This window comes from Athene noctua, chromosome Z, assembly GCF_965140245.1.
Source record: "Athene noctua chromosome Z, bAthNoc1.hap1.1, whole genome shotgun sequence".
In the NCBI taxonomy this organism is placed as follows: domain Eukaryota; kingdom Metazoa; phylum Chordata; class Aves; order Strigiformes; family Strigidae; genus Athene; species Athene noctua.
Genome location: NC_134077.1, coordinates 42,547,914 through 42,563,640, shown reverse-complemented (window position 1 = coordinate 42,563,640; position 15,727 = coordinate 42,547,914).

Genomic DNA, 15,727 nt, shown 5'->3' with positions numbered 1-15,727 from the left:
TGTTTTTATGCAGACCACACAGGGATCGTACGAGACACCATGGCTGAATTAAGAGATCGGCTAGCCCAAAGAAAAAAAGAAAGAGAAGCCCAACAAGGATGGTTCGACTCTTGGTTTAAACAGTCTCCATGGCTAACCACCCTCTTTTCCGCCCTGATCGGCTCACTCACTATAATACTAATAGTACTAATTTTGGGGCCTTGCATATTGAATAAGTTAGCATCGTTCGTGAAAAGCCGCTTAGAAAAGGTTAACATTCTGTTTATCGATCACCAGCAAATGCTCTAAAGCATGCTCGCTCTACACTCAATATATTACCTCCTTAGTCTGTCATTCTAAATCTGATAGTCTAAGCAGTGTCTATAGCCTTAATGTTTTATATATATGCTTTATTTTTATATTTACCAGCGTTAAGAACGAAGAACTTTAAATATATTACCTTTAGGAACTCCCTTGGTCTTCCCCCAGAGTGCTGGCCAGGCTCTGGGTAGAACCCAACAAGAGATTCAGAATCAGATGTTTCCGCTTAAAAGAATTTGCCAATCATTTTGGCCTGTTAATTTCAGAACAGGGCCTGCTTGCAGCGATGTTGGATGCCTCTCCTATGGATGGACGCATCACATAGGGTTTCCGGTTTGTGAGGAAGGGCACTCTGATTCTCGCTGCACCCAGGGATCCCTTGCGATCGCGGGTCTGAATGTTAGTATTCCTACTGATTAAGTGCACTATTTAATATTTTAATCACAGATAATACATTCAGTTTACCTTTTTTATCAATGATTGCAGCTGCTATATAAATCTAGCCTTTATGGAACACATTTAGGTACGCTATACTTTTAAGGTCTATCTAATTTCTAATTAATATAACCTTCCAATAAATTTAGCAAGTGTTATCATATCATTAGAATAGCATGGGGGGGGGGGAAATGTGGAAGTTAGGGTCTGGCGCTCGGAAGATATCGTGTTGTACGGGAAGATAAAACGTAGGCAGATGGATGTGACGCCATGAACCCAGGGTATAAAAAGCGGTGTTATGCAATAATAAACGCCATTTGCCATCCATCACATTGATGTCTGTGTGCAGATGGACCGAGCGGCCTGGGGTTGGCTGCCGTGTTTTTTTTCCCTGAGCCAGGCCGTTAAGCATCATTAGGCAACACTGGACAGGCTGGAGCGATGGGCTGAGGCCAACTGGAGGAGTTTCCATAAGGCCAAATGCCGGGGGCTGCCCTTGGGCCACAACAACCCCCAGCAGTGCTACAGGCTTGGGGAGGAGTGGTTGGAGAGCTGCCAGTCAGAGAGGGACCTGGGGTATTGATTGACAGCCGGCTGAACAGGAGCCAGCAGTGTGCCCAGGTGGCCAAGAAGGCCAATGGCATCCTGGCTTGTGTCAGCAATAGCGTGGCCAGCAGGGACAGGGAAGGGATCTTACCCCTGGACTCGGCACTGGTGAGGCCACACCTCGATTCCTGTGTTCAGTTTTGGGCCCCTCACTACAAAAAGGACATTGAATGACTTGAGTGTGTCCAGAGAAGGGCAACGAAGCTGGTGCAGGGTCTGGAGCACAGGTCCTACGAGGAGCGGCTGAGGGAACTGGGGGTGTTTAGTCTGGAGAAGAGGAGGCTGAGGGGAGACCTCATTGCCCTCTACAGCTACCTGAAAGGAGGTTGCAGAGAGCTGGGGATGAGTCTCTTTAACCAAGTAACAAGTGACAGGACAAGAAGGAATGGCCTCAAGTTGCACCAGGAAGGTTTAGACTGGATATCAGGAAGCATTTCTTTCCAGAAGGGGTTGTTGGAATGGGCTGCCCAGGGAGGTGTTGGAGTCCCCATCCCTGAAGGTATTTAAGAGTCGGGCTGACATAATGCTGAGGGATATGGCATAGCTGAGAACTGTCAGTGCTAGGTTAACCTTTTGACTGGATGATATTCAAGGTCTTTTCCTACCTATTTCATTCTTTGATTCTGTGATTCTGCCACATGTGATTTTTATTTCAAACACTTGAGGGCACTGTTGATTTAATTTTACAGCAGACAAGGTCCCCTGCTGACAAGCTCCCTCTTAGGATCCCACCGGCGACAGCCTGGCCTCCCCTGGCATGTGCAGCTTTCAGCGCTTTTGGGGTTCAGCTTCGGCTCCCAGCCTGTATAGCTGGTATGGGACCCTTCCCTGAGATCTGGTATCCACAGCTGACAGTGTAGACTAAGAGCTTGACAAGCACTGTTACAAAATTAGGCCCATTGCAGCTGGTATGGGAACTTCACATTGAATATCTAGCAGTTTCACAACTTGTGATTTTGGTGCCTCAAGCTTTAATGCACCTTCACGTGATGGCCTGTGGATTAGTGGAATCTTGTTTTTCTCAAAACCTGAATTTTCGCTTGTTCCAAGTAAGTGTTTCCCATTGCTGTGCTAGTCAAGTCTGCCATTTCAAACTTGTGGAGGTAGGTGTGATAGCTCTTTGCATCAGAAGGAATGAAACATTCTCTATGTGCAGTGGGATGTCTTTGAAGACTTTAAATATTGATGGGTTTGAAGCAGCTTACGGAGACTTCCTGTGCAGGAGCAGTAGGAAATTTTGAAAATGCTGAGTTTGTGTTCTCCCAGAATAAATACTTAAGAAAAATTACTTGGACAACTTAAACCAATCTAAACAGTCTTACCACATTTCCCTGGCTGCCATCTAATATGGTAGAAAATGACAGACTGAAATCTTACAATTTGAAGGCTGAACTTCCAACCTTCCTTTTAGCTTGGGACTTTTCACCAGTGTCAAGACAGCTAGATATCTTGAGTGCAAGTAGAAGCTCTGATAATTTTGCAGGCAAAGACTAAACTTAATTTTTTTGCAAAGAAATCAATTCCTTACCCTTGGTCATTTCCAAAACCAGGTTTGGATAACACTAGTTAATAGCATGGGGTTTAGGAGTGTATCCCCCTTGTGGCACTAGTAAAACTGAAGCATGTATCCAAAAATCAAGTGGTTTTTCACTGGTATGTAGGAGGAAACAAAGGTATTTTGTCCTTCAAAAGAAACCAGGGCTCTGCTGTTTTGAATTTCTTAGAAGATTTTGGTACAGACCTTGTGTGTAATACAGTCAAAAGATTGATTTCTCATGACTTCAAAGGGCAGGGATGGGGGCATCATTTTGATGTTCTACTTATCAAGGGTTCTTTGATTTTCCCTCCCTTCTCCTTTCTGTACCAAAGGAGTCCTTGATGCTTCTGTACTCCTGTTCTTGCAGGGAGTTGAGTCTCTGCTGTCACTCCCATTTTATGGATAGAACTGAACACAGTTTGGACGTGTTGACACTGTTGAAGGAACAGAAAGCCGAAGCTGCCTTGCCTGGTGTCTGACTCAGTGAATGCAGCCCGCTCTGTGTAATGATCTCATTCCTCCTGCTGAGCACAAAGATGTTTTACACAATTCCATTAGACTTTTTACTGATAGTATGGTATTGCTTTTCAAACATTAGAATCAAATGTTTCCAGCACAAAGCTACTTCATGGATGGAGATGTGCAGCATCTCCAGCAGTTCCTAGTCTCAGTGCACTCAGACTGTGTCCTCACTGAAACTCTTCCTTCTTCCTCACTTTGAGGCACCTGTACATGGGCTCTCTATCTTTCAAAGACTTGGGGAGATATAGCAGATTCAGTCTTGCTGGACTCGGGTGCCTATGTGTGGAAGGGGAGAGCAAGGCTGAAGGGGCTTTATGACTCTTGTTATGCTGCAGCACAGGAGAACTTGCCCAGTGTGAGCCTTGCTTTATGTAAAATCTGGAGGTTAAAGCCTCCTGGGAGTCATGACTGAGTAAACAATACCATGGAGTCAGAAGAGCTTATCAACTCTCACACTGTTTTTTTGTTGTGCATGTCACATTCTGCTGAGGGTTTTGTCCACCAGTGGAGCAACTTCCAGGTAACTTGGAGGAGTACTTATGCTATTGAAAAAGGTACAGGTGACACACTCTCCAGAAAAGTAGGTACAACTGCCAGCCCTCCTGCACCAGTTTTAGTGGAAGTATCACTCAGGGAGTGCTTGGCTTGCCTTACCCAGCAAAATGAAGTCTTGGAGAAAATATGTTTAGAAGTAAACATGCTGGGAAATATGCAGAATAGAGAGAGATGTTCAAGCCAAAGGAGCAGAAATTGTGTAGACTGTTCTAGGTTAAACAAAAGGCAACAGTGGAAAGGCCTCTGTTCTTGGAAGAAAGGACATAGTGGCAAGAGGGAGGATAAGACATTTCTGTATTGTTATGATGGAACTTGATCCCTCACTGAGCAAGCATGCCATGTGTTAGCCTACAAAACAAGATACTGGAGCTCTACTCTAGATGCCCTGCCAACCCCCATTCCTGTGTTGACCAAGTGATTTAGCATAGGGAGTGTCCTTGTTCTGCACAAGGACAGTGCCTGGAGCACAGGAAACGAAGAGAACCTGATCCTTGGCCAGTATTAACAGCTTGAAGACTGCTGTAATCCATACCGTTGTGCATGTTTCCTACTCTAAATGTTATTTGAGACCTCAGAAAGATATCAGGCAATGCTTAAGGGACTTAGCAGCATGATGTAAGATGTGATCTTTTTTGTGGAAATTTCCTCTTTACAGTGAAAAATGGATGGTAGTCCCTGTGCAGTGATGAACTGTCCAATTTCTGGTGTCACTCAGCCTGACTGACAGAACCTGGTAAGGATCATAGAAACATGGGATGCTTAGCAGACTGCCACTTCAGCTGTGTCATGCATATGTGCATGCCACTACTTCCCTTTACCGTTTTTCATGTGACTTAGCAGCAGCTGAATGGTAAGCCCATGAGCTAAGGCAGTGTATCAAATACATCACAACTCAGATCTTCACAAGTACACATATATAGCAGATAAATCACAAGTATCAAATGCATCACAAGTCAGATCTAGACCAAATATAATACATCATATACAAGATTAAGGATGCATGGCAGGCCCACACACAGTGATTTAAGTCCTGTCCCATGCACTTCTGGAGCTTCCACTCTGCCTGTGGATATTTTGTCCATTTCTTCTTACTTTATTAGGTATCACTGCATACAGAGGTGCAAGCTATCTCTGAGAAGGTACTCTGGCCTGCTTCCATAGAAATGTCAACATTCTTCATGTTAGTTGTTGTGGCTTCTTGTCTTTCTAAATGGTGATGAATGTATGTCACACAGGACATAGTGAGAAAACTCTGGAAATGTGAAAGGCACCAATGGGGACAAACAAGAAGTCCAGAGTCATCTGGCTTTTTGCTTTTCCCCCAGTCTTGGCAGCAAGCTCATTAGAAAACCACCTATAATACACCCCAAGACAGTCAGTGAGTCAAGCTCTTCCAGTATGTTACCGCAGCACTGCTGCCATCAGTTCATAGTTTTCTTCTGAACATTCATTCCAGGCAACTTGTCCCAAGCTGAGCAGGACTGGCCTACATTGCTCAATCCATTCCTCTATAACTTCCTAAAACTGCAGAGAGTTCTTGGATTCCAGAACACTTCCTTGGACATTTGCTTCCTTGTGACCAGCCTCCTTCGTAGATAACCCTTTCTTCTGTCCTTAGTTTCATGCGTAAAATGGTTATTTTCTTACCACATACTTACAGATTAATTCCTATTCAGAGTCATCACATATTCTCTCATTGTGCCAGGCCCTCTCAGTGCATAGTGATACTAATAGAGACATAAACACAGAATTTGTATTGAGCCACTTCCCTGTACCAAATAAAAGTCTGACATGTTCTTCCTTCTAGCTCTCCTTTTTGGACTCTTCCTCCTTGAAGAGGCTTCCATTTCCAAAGTGGTCCTCTCACATTGTTGGGGATGCCTTTGAATAGGAGGATGAAGGGAGACTGTGCCCTATGTGTTGTGTCAGGAATGGCTGGCACAGAGTAACAGAAATCTGAAAACTTCAGGGAGTGAAGTGGGAAGTGTTGCTTGTACAAAGACACAAGGGAGAGACATGCAACTGGGAGCAGAACATCTTTGTGGGCCTAAATTGTTCATCTTTGCACCAATACATCATTTGTGACCTTTCAGCTGTCCTGGAAAGCTGAAGATTCCATGATGGAGCCTGAGGTTTGTAGAAATATGATGGACACAGCATGAGGCAGCTTGGGAAGAGAAGGACCAGGGACCCCATGTGTCAGCACCTACAGGTGAATCATGAGTAAGACTAAATATCTCTGATCTCTTCCTAGAATGTGGTATTCCCTTTTCTACCATTTAGCCTCCACTTTTCCCTGTGATATAAAACTAGCAGCCCAGGGTAGCAGTTAGTGCTCTGAGGTGCAGCACATTTGAGTCTGTTGGGAAAGATTGCAGACCATGAGAGCAGGAATATTTGTAGGGATTCTAGCTCTTGGGGGTAAGGGAGATGAGGAGCAAGTGGGCCTCTGAGGGGGCCTCCTGGAATGAAAGACACCTGGATATGGGATGTATAGCCTTGCCCAAAGTCCAGTCTCAGGATTCAAAGTTTCTTGAGTAGAACCTGAAGCAATCCTGCCAATCTTTGAGATCTGTTAACTTTACATTACTGTAAGTATCAGAATAATCAGCTCTGAGACTTGCAAGAACCATTGAAAAGCGCAGTTCCCTGCATCTTCTCCCTAGATTGGACTCAGAGGTGTTCTGGACACCACCATGACAGCCAAACAATGTCAGGACCATAGTTTGGCCATGTGGGGGTCTGATAAGTTCTGAGTGTTCTCTTATTTGAAGAGGCCTCAGGCAGGCAGGACAGCCAGCTGAAGTGTTTAGGTGTGTGGTGCAACTCAACAGTGGATCCAAAAAACCCATTCAAGATACTAACAAGCACCAAAGAGTGTGCTGCTCTGCAGAAAGTCTGTGAGGCTTCATTTGTGCATTGAGAAATGGTGGTTTCCCCAGTCTGACAGACTCAGAAGCTCTCCTCAACAGCCTATCAGCTGCTGTCAGCTGTCCTAACACATATCTGCCAGGGAACTGGGTCTGCAATGTGCCTTAAAGGTAGATATTGCTATTGAAAGTGCCTGGTTTGCTTCATGTGTATATAGGAAATAACCATGTGCAACGTTACCACGTAGGACAAGCTGAGGGCCAACAAGATGGAAAGCAGATTTACAGAAAAAAGCCTGGTGGTCCTGATGGACACCAGGTTGAACATGAACCATCGATGTGCCCTTGCCACAAACAAGGCTAATGGTGTCCTGGACTGCATTGAGAGGAGTGCTGCCAGCAGGCAGAGGGAGGGGATCCTTCCTCACTCCTCAGCACTGGTGAGGCCACACCTGGAGTTGTGAGTTCAGTGCTGGGTTCCCCAATACAAGGGATCTCCATTGTACATATTGGAGACAGTCCAGCAAAAGCCACTAACATGATTAAGGGACTGGGGAATTTTTACTGTGAGGAAAGGCTGAGAGAGCTGGGACTCTTCAGCCTGGAGAAGAGAAGACTTAGGGGGGGATCTCATCAATATATATATAAGTACCTGAAGAGAGGGTTCAAAGACAACAGAGCCAGGCTCTTTTCAGTGGTGCCAAGCGACAGGACCAGAAGCAGTGGTCACAAACTGAAACACAAGATACTACCTCTGAACATCAGGAAACATTCTTTCACTGTGAGGATGATCAAGTATTGGCACAGGCTGACCAGAGAGACGGTGGAGTCTCCCTCCTTGGAGATATTCACATGCCATCTGGACATGGTCCTGGGCAACCAGCTCTTGGTGATGATGCTTGAGGAGGGCAGTTGGGACAGATGACCTCTACAGGTCCCTTCCAACCTCAGCCAAACTGTGATTCTGCATGATTTAGTGTCACTGAAACCAGTATTTGTCTTCTGGAAATATTTACTTGTTGATAACTCATATAATTATGTTATGGAAATGTTTTGCCTGAAATGTTCAGGCTGCTGTAATATGAGCACATCACACATGTAACGTTTATATAGGTTTCAAGTATATGCTGAATGTCATCCCAAGGAAAGGACAGCACAGAAACCATTCTTGATATATGATGCTGTAAATATATTAGTGAAGCAAAACTACCGTCCTTAAAATAGATGGAAAAAAACCCCAGCCACTGCCAATGTCTCTCTAAAGATATCTTTAGTAAAAAAATTAAGGGTTTTCTAGCATTAAATATTTATAGGCATATGGGATCACCAGTACTGCCCTTCATCAAGATGTCTTTGAAAGAAATTATTTGAGATGGAAAATCTAAAAGTTGGTGCTATGTGTGCTGGTTTAAACCCTGCTGGGACCGGAGACCACGTTGCCATTTTTCCTCCCCCACCCTCAGGTGGAGTAGGGCACAAACCCTGGGGTTGAAATAAGGAGAAATTTAATACAACAGTGTAATAAACAATCTGAACAGCAACAATAGCAAAAATAACATCAGTAAACAGTAATAACAGTAAACAAGACAAAAGATATATAGAGATACACCGCAGTGTACACAGCCAGACTGCTGTGTGTGCTTCCCCAAACCAAAGCCACAAAGCAAAGCTTCCTGCGCTGCCAAGCTTGACCTGACGCCAGCATGGTAGGAATAACCCAGCTGGAGATACCTTCCCGCTGGTGGGGAAAATTAACCCTATCCTAGCTGAACCAGGACATAACCCACCCCTTCAATCTATACCATCTGCGTCATGTCCGGCTGCCATTTAGCAGTTAACAGTAAAAAAACAACAATGAACAAAGGCACAGCATAATTCATGGCATGTTCTCACCCAGAATCAAGTCCCCCTGTAGTACACATCTGACCTCTCCATTGTCCTGCAGCACCCACTAGGTAAACCCAGGTTCTTGAGCAAAAGCAATCCCGTGGATGGGTTTGCCTTTACCTTTGCCTGGCGCAGGACTAAACCAGACCATTTTTCCCAATATATTCCTCATGCGCACCACAGGGACTTTATTCCCATCTACAGCATGTGGAGGTTTCAACTGAGCCAGGCCAGCTCGATTGGAAGACCCTCTTGTGTTGACTAGGCAGGTGGCCTTTGCTAGATGCATGTCCCAGTCTTTGAAGGTCCCACCTCCCAGTGCTTTCAATGTGGTTTTTAACAGTCCATTGAAGCGCTTGATCTTCCCAGAGGCTGTTGCATGGCAGGGGATATGGAAGACCCACTCGATGCCGTGTTCTTCTGCCCAGGCATTTATGAGGTTGTTTCGGAAGTGGGTCCCGTTATCTGACTCAATTCTCTCTGGGGTGCCATGTTGGCACAGGACTTGGGTTTCAAGGCCAAGGATGGTGTTCTGGGCGGTGGCGTGGGGCGCTGGGTAAGTTTCCAGCCATCCAGTGGTTACTTCCACAATTGTGAACACGTGGCGCTTCCTGTGGCGGGTCTGTGGCAGTGTGATGTAGTCGATCTGCCAGGCCTCTCCATATCGATATTGCAGCCATCACTCTCCATTTCGCTGGGGCTTCACCCGCTTGGCATGTTTGATTGCAGCGCACGTCTCACATCTGTGGATGATCTCTGCAATGGTGTCAATAGTGAGGTCCACCCCTCGATCTCGAGCCCACTTGTATGTTGCTTCTCTACCTTGGAGGCCTTGGTCTGCCTGCTGGTTGTGTCGATGTTCATCAGTGGCCCGACTCTTGGGTACATGGGCATCCACATGGCGCACCTTCACAGCGAGGTTTTCCACATGGGCTGCAATATCCTGTCACACCTCAGCAGCCCAAACGGTTTTACCCTTATGTTGCCAGTTGCTCTGTTTCCATTGCTGCAACCATTTCCACAGGGTATTGGCCACTGCCCACGAGTGGGTGTACAGATAGAGCCTCGGCCACTTTTCCTGCTCAGAAATATCCAAAGCAAGCTGGATGGCTTTCACCTCTGCAAACTGGCTCGATTCTCCCTGTCCCTCAGCAGCTTCAGTGACCCGTGGTGTGGGACTCCACACAGCAGCCTTCCATCGTCGATGTTTTCCCACAATGCGACAAGACCCATCAGTGAACAGGGCATCACGCTTCTCCTCATCCGGCAGCTCGTTATATGGTGGGGCCTCCTTAGCACGTGTCACCTCCTGTTCTGGTGACATCCCAGAATCTTTGCTCTCTGGCCAGTTCGTAATCACTTCTAGTATCCCTGGGCAGCTGGGGTTCCCTATTGGAGCCCGTTGTGTTATCAACACAACCCATTTACTCCACGTGGCTTCTGTTGCATGATGTGTGGAGGAGGCCTTTCCTTTGAACATTCACCCCAGCACTGGCAGTTGGGGTGCCAGGAGGAGCTGTGTTTCAGTGCCAACCACTTCTGAGGCAGCCCAAACTCCTTCATACACTGCCAGTATCTCCTTCTCAGTTGGTGTCTAATTAGATTCAGAACCTTTGTATCCCTGGCTCCAAAAACCTAGAGGTTGGCCTCGGGTTTCCCCAGGTGCTCTCTGCCAGAGGCTCACGGTAGGGTCATTCTCCCCGGCTGCAGTGTAGAGCATGCTCTTAACCTCCTGCCCTTCCCGGACTGGTCCGAGGGCTACTGCTTGGGCAATCTCCCGCTTAATTTTTTCAAAGGATTGTTGTTGCTCAGGGCCCCATTCAAAATCATTCTTCTTACGGGTTACGTGGTAGAGAGGGCTCACAATCAGGCTGTAGTTCGGGATGTGCATCCTCCAGAACCCCACAGCACCCAGGAAAGACTGCGTCTCCTTTTTAGAGGTTGGTGGGGCCATGGCTGTTATCTTGTTTATCACCTCCACTGGGATGTGGCGACGCCCATCTTGCCATTTTATTCCTAGGAATTGAATTTCCCTTGCAGGCCCCTTTACCTTCTTTTGCTTAATGGTAAAGCCAGCCTTCAGGAGAATTTCAGTTATCTTCTTTCCTTTTTCAAAGACTTCCTTGGCTGTGTTCCCTCATACAATGATGTCATCAATGTACTGCAGGTGTTCTGGAGCCCCACCTTTCTCCAGTGCAGTATGGACCAGTCCATGGCAAATGGTGGAGCTGTGGTTCCACCCCTGGGGCAATCGATTCCAGGTGTACTGGATGCCTCTCCAAGTGAACGCAAACTGTGGCCTGCACTCTGGCGCTATCGGAATGGAGAAGAACATGTTAGCAATGTCAGTTGTGGCGTACCACTTGGCTGCCTTCGACTCCAGTTCATACTGGAGCTCCAGCATGTCCGGCACTGCAGCACTCATTGCTGGCGTAACTCCATTCAGGCCACGGTAGTCCACAGTTAGCCTCCATTCACCATCAGGCTTTCTCACTGGCCATATAGGGCTGTTGAAGGGTGAGTGAGTTTTGCTGATCACCTTCTGGCTTTCTAGTTGACGGATCAGCTGATGGATGGGGACCAGGGAATCTGGGTTGGTGCGGTACTGCCGCCGGTGCACCATCCTGGTAGCAATCGGCAATCGCTGCTCCTCAACCTTAAGCTGCCCCACCACTGAGGGATCCTCTGAGAGGCCGGGTAAGGTGGACAACTGTTCAACCTCCTCCAGGGCAGCCACACCAAAAGCCCACCGGTACCCTTTTGGGTCTTTGAAGTACCCTCTCCTGAGATAGTCTATGCCCAGGATGCACGGGGCATCTGGGCCAGTCACAATGGGGTGCTTATGCCAGTCCTTCCCAGTCAGGCTCACTTCAGCTTCCAGTAGGGTCAGCTGTTGGGATCCCCCTGTCACTCCAGAGATGCAAATGAATTCAATCCCACTGTAGCTCGATGGCATCAGGGTGCACTGAGCGCCAGTGTCCACCAAAGCCTTATACTCTTGTGGGTCTGACGTGCCAGGCCATCGGATCCACACTGTCCAGTAAATCCGATTATCCCTTTCCTCCACCTGGCTGGAGGCAGGGCCCCTCTAATCCTGCTCATCATCACTCACTTCTTGCAAGAATGATTTCCTGGTCCCCTCAAGAGGGTCAGACATAATGTTGGCCATTCTATTCTGCCTGGGGGATTTCTGACTGGACACTGGAGCTGCGCTCTTCTTGGAGGACTCCCCTTTTGTGATGGTCTTCCCTTTCAGCTGCTCTACTCGTGCAGCTAGGGCGGCAGTGGGCTGTCCATCCCACCTCCTCATGTTTTCTCCGTGCTCGCGGAGGAAAAACCACAGGGTGTCTCGTGGTGTGTGCCTTCTGCTGCCTTTCTCTTGGGTGGGGAAAAGTTTACTTCTACTGGCTGAGACATCAGCCCGTGCAGGTGGAATGTAGGACATGTCCTCCTCTTCCATTTTCTGGACCCTCTGAGTCAGTTCCTCCACAGCTGAGACCAGAGAATGTTGACATGAAGGGAGATTTCCCTCATATTGCCGGAGCTTGCCAACCACTCCATCCACTGTTAGAGTGTGGGTGTCTGTCCACCAGGACACTATTGCCAATGCTTTCGAGTGTGCTTCTGGTGCACTCTTAAGGAACTTTCGCCACTTCAGGTGTGTGCAAGGGGCCTGATCTGGGTCCATGGGTGACTGCTCATTATTTAAATCACCATAGATCATCTCAAACACAGCCAGTTCCCTGAGATTCTGGATGCCTTTCTCAATGGTGGTCCGTTTGCTTAGCTGACATAGGATATCATCCTTGTAGGGGTGCCTCTTCCTTACACTGAGCAGGAGTTGCTTCCAAAGGCTGAGGGTTTGAGTCTGTTTCCCTATTTCCCTATCAATGCCAGCATCCTTGGCCAAAGATCCCAGCTGCTTGGCCTCTCTCCCCTCCATCTCAAAAGCACTGGCTCCATCGTCCCAGCATGTGAGCAGCCAGGTGCAAATCTGCTCGCCTCCCAGGCGGCCGAAATCTCTCCACATATCTTGTAACTCAGTTGGGGGTAGAGATCGGAGGATCACCTCTGGGCCTTCCTCCTGTTCCCGTGCTGGGCCTGGGTCATCCACATCCCCTCCTTTGCGAACTGACTTTCTTGTATATTTGATTTTCTGTACTGACACAATCACTGGCTGGCTCTCTGGCTCAGCTGCTGTGCTGGTGGAGGCAACATGCTGGCTCTGCCTTTTCCCCCCCAACAGATACTGTACCAGTAAGTTCACTCTCAGATCCTGCAGCCCTTTCTCCCCCTTGAGGGTAGTGAGCAGTATTAAAGAGGACACGGTAGGCATGGGCAAGTATCCAACACACTGCAGCGATTTGTGTCTCCTGGGTTTTGCCAGCTTGGTAAAACACCCTTTCTAAGCAAACCATCAGCTTATCAGGGCTCTGCATTTGTTCAGGAGTGAAATTCCAAAACATTGCAGACAACCACTGGCCCAGGCATTTTCCCATCTTTTCCCACACCCCTTGCCACTCACTGTTATCTGACCTCAGGGCAGGTTTCTGGGCACTGCTATTGTTAGAGAAGTGCGGCATGGCCCAAAACAAGATCTGGCAGGCATTCAGAAAGCATTGTGCCGCAATCACACTGGCCTGCAGGCTCCAAGGATAACTGAAAGTCTCAAAACCCAAGAGGATCGCTTCCCCTGGCTCACCCATAGAGAGGGTGAGACCCCTAACAAAAGCCGAGGCAGCGGACAGGTAATGGCCTGCTCCCACAAACAGTGATACAAACACATTATTAATAGTCAGGAGCCAGTACAGCAAAACAAGCCCCTTTATACATTTTCCATAGACAACAAACATCAGCACTGGGATCATACACTGGATATAAGGAATAATCCAGCCCCACCACGCAAGCAAGTGGGCCAGCACTGCAAACATTTTCTTATCAAACAGTACAAATACAAACAGTAAAAACTGCACCCAACAGATTGCTCCAAGACACTCTGGTCAGGGTCTATCTCTTTTTTAGCCTTATTTCAACACTCCTGTGCCCCACATTGGTGCGCCAAAGAAGGCTGTGCTGGTTTAGGCCCTGCCGGGACTGGAGACCACGTTGCTGTTGTCCCTCCCCCACCCTCAGCCGGTCAGGCTGGAAGTGAGGCACAAACCCCGGGGTTGAAATAAGGAGAAATTTAATACAACAGTGTAATAAACAATCTGAACAACAACAACAGCAATAATAACTACAATAAACAGTAATAACAGTAAACAAGACAAAAGATATACAGAGAAATACTGCAGTGAACACAGCCAGCCCGCTGTGAGTGCTTCCCGTGACCAAAGCCACAAAGGAAAGCTCCCCGTGCTGCTGCACCGGATCTGACGTCAGCATGGACATCAGGCTGGAGATCCCTTCCCATTGCTTGGGAGAAACTTAACCCTATCCTAGCTAAGCCAGGACAGTATGATATGACGGAACTCAGGAAAATGAAATAACCAAATGAGGTGATGTTCTGCTGCTTAAGGACACCAATTAAACTCAGACACCAGAGTGAAAACAGCAGGCGTATTTTACTAGTGATAACAGTGTAATACAGAAAACATGCAGTAAGAAAAAGCAGAATAGTGCACTTAAAACAGCAAAAAGGAAAAAAACAGGGTAATGCATTAAATCATTACTACATGAGAGAGAGAATGGAGATTAAGAAAAATACATCACCACTTGCATATATTACCATCATCCAGACCCGCGGTGGCTGGGCAGCCCCGGTTACAGCAAGGATTTGGAGAGCCTGTCCCAGCAAGTAGGAAATCTTATGCGGTGTGTCCACCCATGGGTGAGGCTTCCAAAGTCGCTGCAAACGGGCCCAGCCTTATATACCAGAGATAAACAGGCCAGAATAGCTGGCACCGTAGTTTTGCGTGGAAAATTTATGGTTTCATCCTCCTGTTGGATTCCACCCAAAGCCTGGCCAGGGCTCAGGGGGGGAAACCAAGGGAGTTTTTAACAAGGCCAGATACATGGGTTCTCAGCCTTGAGGAAGGCTAAACAAGGGAAGTTGGATACATTCTCTCCTCACTACCGATTCTGTTCTGTCTAAGCTGCACCTTTCACTAGCGAGTTTACATACTTTGTTAATGATTACAGACTAGGTTAGCAGCTTCGGCTTGGGGCCTGTTGTTCAGGCTTCAGTACTTCAAAGCTTTAGCACTTTTTACATCAGCATAAGTGCTTTGTTATAACTTAGCATAATACCTACTAGCACAACAGTTATCAGTTATAAAATATACAGGATTCATCTATAGGTCAATTCTGGCTTGGGCCAGTTGTCCAAGCCTTAGCACTTCAGGCAAAGCACGTTTAAAATTATTGAAAGGATTTACTGTGGCATATAATGTGGCTGTCAGGCAGGCTAGATCTTTCACTTGGTTGTTACTTTTGCCTCACTTCACTTTCACATGACAAGGCTCTGCTTTCTCTAAGATGACTGCTGCATCCCAGCCACAACTGGATTCTGTAACAAGCATCCTTCCTCCAGTCCAAGAAACAGTTGGGCAGTGGCAGGGAAAATCTGATTTTCAGTTAACTTGAGAGACCTACCTGACATGGATGAGACAGTTCAAATTATCTTGGCAACATAAGTAGACCTACAGCCACAAGATGATGGAGAAAGCTTCTGGTATAAGTAGAAAGACAGCCCCTTACTTTCCAAAACAGTGGTTTTTATGGCTTGCTGAGATGATGATCTTATTTAGCTGGCTAAGGCTGTATGAAAAGCTCAGACCATACTGCACAGAACATGAGCTCTCTGTCACCAAGTACCATCCAAAACACCATTCCTCCTAGTAGACATCTGTGACTAAACTACAAATGCTTCAGCTTCAGGACCAGAGGGCATGGAAGAAACAGAGGCTCACGCCAGATGCTAGCTGATGCAAATGTGATCGATCAGTAGATTGCAGGACTAATAACTGAAAGAAAGTGCTACATCTAGTAAGCCATTCACAGCACACAGACTTCA